Source organism: Tupaia chinensis, unplaced genomic scaffold (assembly GCF_000334495.1).
Source record: "Tupaia chinensis unplaced genomic scaffold, TupChi_1.0 Scaffold000074_1, whole genome shotgun sequence".
Classification (NCBI taxonomy): domain Eukaryota; kingdom Metazoa; phylum Chordata; class Mammalia; order Scandentia; family Tupaiidae; genus Tupaia; species Tupaia belangeri.
This window is the reverse complement of record NW_006159534.1, coordinates 4,471,225-4,478,603: the sequence shown is the minus strand read 5'-3', so window position 1 is coordinate 4,478,603 and position 7,379 is coordinate 4,471,225. Positions and strand designations below refer to the sequence as shown.

The window sequence follows — 7,379 nt, the reverse complement described above, 5'->3', positions numbered from 1 at the left end:
GGGTTGGGCCTGGTAATCTACATTTTGAACCTCACCACTGTGACTCCAACACAGGCTGTCCTTCAGCTGATCCGTGGAAAACACTGCCCAGACTAGAAACCACCATGCTGCTCATCAAGCCACTCCTGGATACTACTGTCCTGTCCTCACTGATCCACAGATTCACCTAGAGTGGGGGCAACATCTTTATAAAAGCTGAACCTAGCGATGTTTATCAAGAGAGGCCAGCACTCCCGGAAAGGGAGGGAGGGAAGAAAAAGGAGGAGGTTAGGAAAGGAACAGAAAGAGGAAGGAGAGAGGAGCTAGCAGGTGGCATGGTAATTAAGGTGATGGATTCCCACTTGGCCGAGCATGGTTTGAGTTCCAGAGCTGGTGGCTTGAAAAATCATGCCATGTATATGCACACGCATGCCCAAAATCCTGAGAGAAGGGTGGAGGAGAGGGGATTGTGGAATAGTCATCCCCCTTGAGGGATATTTCTCACTTTCTCTCTCTGTCTCTCTCTCTGCTGAGTGTACGTGCACTATGGGGGTGGGGGGGAAATGGGAATAAAAAAGGAAGAAGAAGAAAAGAAAAAGATGAGAGAGAGATAGAGAAGGCTGAGAAAGAACACGCAGAATTCAGAAAGAACACAACAGAGTGAATATCTCCAACCCTGAGAAGGGATAAGTGAGCAGAGGAAAGGTGAGGAAGCCAGAAAGCTATACTTGCTCTGGAGTGGGGACTAAATTAAAAAATCCTCCTGGTCTCAGCCCCAGGAGACACTATCAGTTAGTAATTAAGCAAACAAAGAGTCTTATCTATGCTTGAGACCTAGTTTGGTCATTGTCTAGGTGGATGTTTTAATATAAATTATTTAACTCCTCTAAGACTCAATCTCCTCATATTTAAATGTGGATTTATGGGAATCTCATGAAATATTGTATTTTAAAGTAGTTTATAAATCTAAACACTCATATGTATATTATTAAATTATATATTAAAGAACTATATTAAATAGGTAAGTTGACCATCTAAGGCTGAATGAGACCAGGGAGCTTATAGCTTCCAAATCCCTCTTTCACAGATGAAGGAACTGAAGCCCAGGGGAAAGTGACTCACAGTGTGTCACATGGTTAGTGGCTAGCTGGAACATGTTGAGCTGGTTGGTCACAAGCTGTCAGTAGGAAGTATCACATCCCAGCTCAATAGAGAACAAACGTAAGTGGGTGAAGGTTGTCATTGCAGCCTTGAAGAGCCCTCCTTCTCAGGGAGAACCCACAGTGGGGGAGACAGGAAGGTCAGCATAAAGGAGAGTGATCATTTGCAAGTGTCCCTCACTGAGAGATACTTAACGCCACTTGAGTATATCCTCAAGCCTGTGACACAACTGCTTTTTGCAGTAAATCTGTTATTTTGAAGACTAAAGGGGAAAAAAAAAAGACTAAAGGGGACAGGCTAGTCAATATGGAGTTCAAAAACACAGATACCTAAAAGCAAAAACTTACCTGACTTTATCCAGGGCTGCCCAAAAAGAAAGACATTATTTGAGAGAAAATCAGTACTCTGATGGTTACAGAAATGAAATCTCTTGGAGAAGGAACAATCTGTTGGCTTTTCCTTTACCTGTTGCATTTTCCCTGTGAGTTCATCTAGTTATTATGTCCCGAGTCAACAATCACCAGGAGATGCTAATTAAGTTATCCCTCCCCACCTTGATCCCAAGGCATGAAGAAGAGGAAAGCGTGGATAGGAGTGTGTGTGTGTGTGTGTGTGTGTGTGTGTGTGTCTGTGTGTGTGTGTGGGGGGGGCATTCTCCTAAGCAGATCTAAGTATTTCAGTCACTGGAAAGACATATCCTTTAATGTTAATTAACTGGCCTCTGGTTTCTATATTAGAATCAGTCAATCCTTCAAAACCTAAATAAACTGATACAAACTAAGGTCCCAGATCTGTAAAACTGAGGTGTTGGTCCTGTTCAGGATTTCCTACCTCCTATGAACCTCACAATTTTCCCATGCCACTTTCTGCCATCTCAACTACAATGATGTTCTAAGCCTGCCCAGATCACATATTTGCATTTAAAAGGAACATCCCAGAAACTTTAACCCACTCTACTGCAATTCAGCATATATATAATATTATATACATATATTATATATATTATATATATATATAATATATATATATTAACCACTGCATCAGCCAGACACTGCTGAAAGTTGATAATTACAAAGAAAAATGAGGTATGTCATCTGCATCTGCTCTTAAGGGATTCAAAAGCAGTATCTTGCCATTCAAATATGGTCCACAGACTACTAGTGTCAGTATCACCTAAGAGCTTGATAGAAACATAGAGTCTCAGGCCCCATCCCAGACATACAGGATCTAGATCTGTGTTTTACCCATAGCCCCAGCTGTTTGTATGTATATGATGCTGGAAAAACACTGACCTCATAGAAAAGACTTACCTAAAGCCACTTTGAATTAAATTTTATGATGGTGTTATAAACAGAGTATAATGGGAACATAGAGGAGGGTATGGTTAATTCTAATGGGAGTGGGAGACCAGGGAAATTCTTATAAAGCAGTAGACATTTGCACTGAATTTTAAGTAGACCAGGCTGACTACATAGAAGTGGGGAGCAGGTGAAGGCTTTCTGGTGGAGGTGAGATGTAGACCTCCTGGAGAGGCGAACAGGAGATGCAAATAGAACTAAGGCCTATCCAGTGTTCCTGAATATCGCTGTAGGATAGATGGCACCACCAGGCTCAAACTCCAGTGGAATGATGAATCACCAGACCTTCACGTAAGGAGCTGACTGGTACATGGACAGGGAGAGGCCTCGCCCAGCTCCTCGCCCTCGGTGACCCTCAGGGATGAGGGGCTGATGTTTGCAGTCAGCAAAGGATGCCGAGTCTCAGATCTTGTGCCAGGCCACCTGGTCCCTGGCAGCAACTCTGCAGAGTGACCTTACCAGGAAATGGATACACTGGTTCACTTGGGCTCCCAGCAGCTCAGCCTTTGGAATGACTTCCCCCTCAATCATATTGAAAGGGAAGCTGACTCTGGAGAAAGTAGAGAAGAGATAAAAAATCATGGAAAGGGATTAGGACAGGAGACTCATCCTCTAGCTGTGTGACCAGAAGGAAATTTCTAGATCTTAACTGTAAAATGAGAGACAACCCAGGTGATTTTTCTAATCCTTTCCAGCTCTAGCTCATGGGACTTCAAAAAGTTCATGGAAAGGTAGAATAAAAGTACAAATTTATTTTGGTGCAAAAATATTTTGAAAGTCAGACATAGTTTTTCATCTTCTTTTTAAAAAAGAATTATTTATTTAATTCCATCTGTTATTACTATTATTAAATTTATTTTATTTTATTGTAATTTCTTTTATACATTCAATCCCTATACATCACTTAGTTTGTAAAGTGAATTTTCTAACATGAATACATTTCTCACCAGTCCAGTTGGGGATACTATACACATTATCATCAACAAATAATAATCCATCTCTGTGTCCCATAGATGTCTTGACTCTCTCTTTTTCTCCTTAATGTCTTTATCAGACCCTCCTCCTTTTCTCATCCTCTTCCCACACTGTATCCAGTATCGATAACCAGTTTCCATGTTTCTATAGCCTCTAATCTTTCAGTTTCAGCCATAGAGTGCAGACAGTCGGTATACATGATGATTCCCACATAGCCTATGATTCTGGCATGTTCCAGATAATTTCAGACTGATCTATCATGTTTCCAACTTTTAAACTACTTAGATTTTCTTGGAACTACTTACCAGAGGTAAAAATAAAAAAGTTCTTCTTAGTTGTAGTTCACCCTGTGATTGTTTCCTTTGCTATGAAAATTGTATATTTCACAATAACTGAAAGAGAGGATTTGAGGGCTGTCACCCCAAAGTAATGACAATGTATGAGGCGATGGACATGCTAACCACCCTGATTTCACGCTTATACAATGTATACATGTACTGAAATATCACACTGTTCCTCATAAATATGTATAGTTATTATCTGTCAGTGAAAAAAACGATTTTAAAAAGAACAATTAAAGAATTATTCTTGGGAACATGATCTCAACTAAATCACAAGGGCAGCATCTGGATTGGATTGTGCATCAGAGCTACATTTAGAGAAAAAGTATATATTGATCTATCCATCTCTATATAATTTTTTTTTTTGGAGAGGTTTTTGCTATAGGGCGCGTGTGCTTGCCAGACAGACAGAGAGAGACAGAGAGACAGAAAGCAGGAAATCACCCCCCAGGGGGGCGGCCACGCTGCAATCCCTTCTCCTCCATTCTCCTCTAGGGATCTTGGGCATGCACGCACACACGCCCGGTGTGAGTTTAAGCCACCGGGTCCGGGACTCGAACCGCAGTCGACTACGTGGGAGTCCAGCGACATAGCCATTACGCTAACTGCTGGTCCCGCATCTCTATATAAATTAATAATGAAGTAGATGTTAAACATTTACTGTGCATTTTGTTTGACAGTTGAGTGGGGCACCAAAGAAGCAGAAGCTTAGGTTCTGGCCAGAAATGTTCTCCTACATATTTGAAGACATATAACACATATTAGCAGAGAAGACAGTATATAATTTCATAATAGATTGTCCTATTAAGGATAATTGTTAGCATTTCCCAGAACTAAATACTTTACAGGAATTACTTCATTTATGTCACATAAATCTAGGAGATAGTAAATCGTTTATGATGTTTCTGGCTATAAATAAGAGAAAAACCCTAATTTCACTAGCTTAAGCAGTAAACAATTTCTTCTGTCGCTCTATAAGAACTCTCCTTCTTTTGCCTTTTCCTTGGCCTTGCTGCTGCAGATTTAGCCCTAATACCCAGGAAATATTGAGAGAAAGTAAAGGCTCAGACATTGGACCTCCAACAGGCCAATGTTTCAGTCCTAGCTCTGCCACTTAATATCCATATGGCTTCAAGCAAATAACTTATCTCAGCCATAATCTCCTTAGCCACAAAATGAGGATATTTACCACACAAGGTTATAGTAAGAATTGAATAAGATAAATTTAGCATGGCCCTGAATAAATAGAAGTTATTATTCTTAATTAGCTAAAATAATAAAAACAAAAACTAATGTTAGCCAAGCATATCACAGTTTGCAAGTTGTGTACACACACACTGTCTAGTTCGATTCTCACAATAACTGTGTTAGGTAAAGGATATGCCTTCCTAGGGACAGCTGAGGAAACTGAGTCTGAGAGCATTTAAGAGTCTTGGCTCTTTCCGATTGTTCCATTACATTCTTGGGATGCTACTTACTCCCCACTAGCTGATGCTTCTTGTTATGGATCATCTCTATTATGGGTTGATTTGTGTCCCCCCTAAATACACACACACACACACACACACACATATATTTGTGTATATATATTTTTTTGAGAGAGATTTTTGTTTTAGGGTGCGTGCACTCACCAGAGAGAGACAGAGAGACAGAAAGAACATGAGAAATCACTCCCCTACACATTGAAATTCCTTCTACTCCATTCTCTTCTCAGGATTTTGGGCACACATTCACATGTGCCTGGTGTGAGTTTCAAGCCACTAGGTCTAGGACTCAAACAGCAGTCAACCACATGGAAGTCCAGCACTATGCTATCTGCTAGCCCCTAAGCTCATATGTTAAAGCTCCTAGTACCTCAGAGTTCAAGCTTCTTTGAAAAGAGGCCATTACAAATATAATTATCTAAGTTATCCTAGGGGCCAGCAGGATGCAGGAGGTTCATTTTCTTTCTTTTTATTTTTGAGAGTTTTTTGCTGCAGTGTGCGTGTGCTCACCAGAAAGACAGAAACAGAGAGACAGAAAGCAAGAAATCACCCCCCGGAGGGGGGATGGCCACGTCACAATCCCTTCTCCTCCATTTTCCTCTAGGGATCTTGGGCATGCACACACATGCACCCAGTGTGAGTTTAAGCCATGGGGTCCAGGACTTGAACTGCGGTCAACTATATGGGAGTCCAACAACATAGCCATTACTCCAACTGCTAGTTCCGGTTCATTTTATTTTCTACCCTGAGCTCTGAACAGAAAGCAGCTTTCATGCTCTCTCTTGAGCTGGTGGGAGGAATTTGTTTACTCTGCCTTACACTGAAGGGAGTTACACTTCTGAACTTCCAAATCTGGCCTCTGTAGCTCTATTTTCATTCCCTAAGACCATATCTCCTGGCTCCCTATTGGCACAAACCCCCCAGCTATTAGGAATCTATATCTGAAACCAGTCCCATCTTACCTGCCACAAAATCCACTTGTGAGCTTATCATCTAGCTATGAGTCACATTTTATATTTTATCACCTGTAAGTTTTGATTTTCTTCTTTAGATCTTGGTCAAAAACAAACTATTTTTTTAAATTACTGCTCTGCTACATCTTACTTATTTTTCCATTTATTTTTTTCCTTTAAATTTATTTTTTTACATTAATTCACTATACATCATTACAGCATACAAAATGAATTCTCCATCCAAAATACACTGTATATTGGCTCAATTGACATACATGTTATCAACGAATAATTTTCCATTTCTTATGTCTTGTATATTTTGCTTTTTTTTCTCTTTTTTTGCCATCCTTGATTCCCTATCCCTCACCCTCTGCCCTGTCCAACACTCCTCCCACATTGCCTCTGGTGTCCATGGTTGCTTTCTATGCCTTCCCCCCTCCCCATTTAATTGATTTGCTAATGAACTAAATTTGTCTAAATATTTGTAAGAGCAAGCACAGCTGATATATACATATACCTGAACCCAAGTCTGACTTTAGGCATAAACCTCAGTGAATAGAATGGACATACTATAAAGTAGTACCTAGCTGGGGCTATATAGCTTACTGTAGTCATCAAATATGCATTTATTTTTTTTGATAGCAGTTTTAGTGGGGTTTTTCTGTTCGTTTTTTTTTTCTCCTGAAAATTTTTTTAAATTAATTTACATTCATTCCCTGAGCATCATCACAACATACTAAATGTGGTTTCCTATCTAAGATAGACTGCATAGTGGCTTAATCATGCATGTTATCATCAATAATATTCCATTTCTACTTTCATACATATGTATATGTATATATGTGTTTTTTACCACATGTTTGACCCTCTACCCTTTCCCACTCTCTTATTACCCTATCTCTGCTATATACAGTTGTCTTCCATTCCTTTTCCCCCAACATTTTGTTGATCACACAATATCATAAGTAATCTAACCACTTTCAATAGCAAGTTCAGCTGGTCATTTCAAGAAAAGCAGTTTTGAACTAGTAATGATATTTCCTTGAAACTTAAAGCCTAGAAACAGGTTAGTATTCTGTTCAAATAGTAGGTACATGCACCTATCGACAGCTCAAGACAGGACAAAAA

At 39.9% G+C, this 7,379-nt stretch overlaps 1 long non-coding RNA gene across 1 annotated transcript in view; it reads right to left on the bottom strand.

Moving 5' to 3' along the window:
- Positions 1 to 2,465: 2,465 nt before the first annotated feature.
- Positions 2,466 to 7,379, bottom strand: part of LOC102492482 (uncharacterized) — a 68,233-nt gene continuing 63,319 nt past the window's right edge. Inside the window, exon 3 of the long non-coding RNA XR_003547724.1 lies at positions 2,466 to 3,048. This is a non-coding gene — a long non-coding RNA (uncharacterized LOC102492482). The remainder of the gene's footprint in view (positions 3,049 to 7,379) is intronic.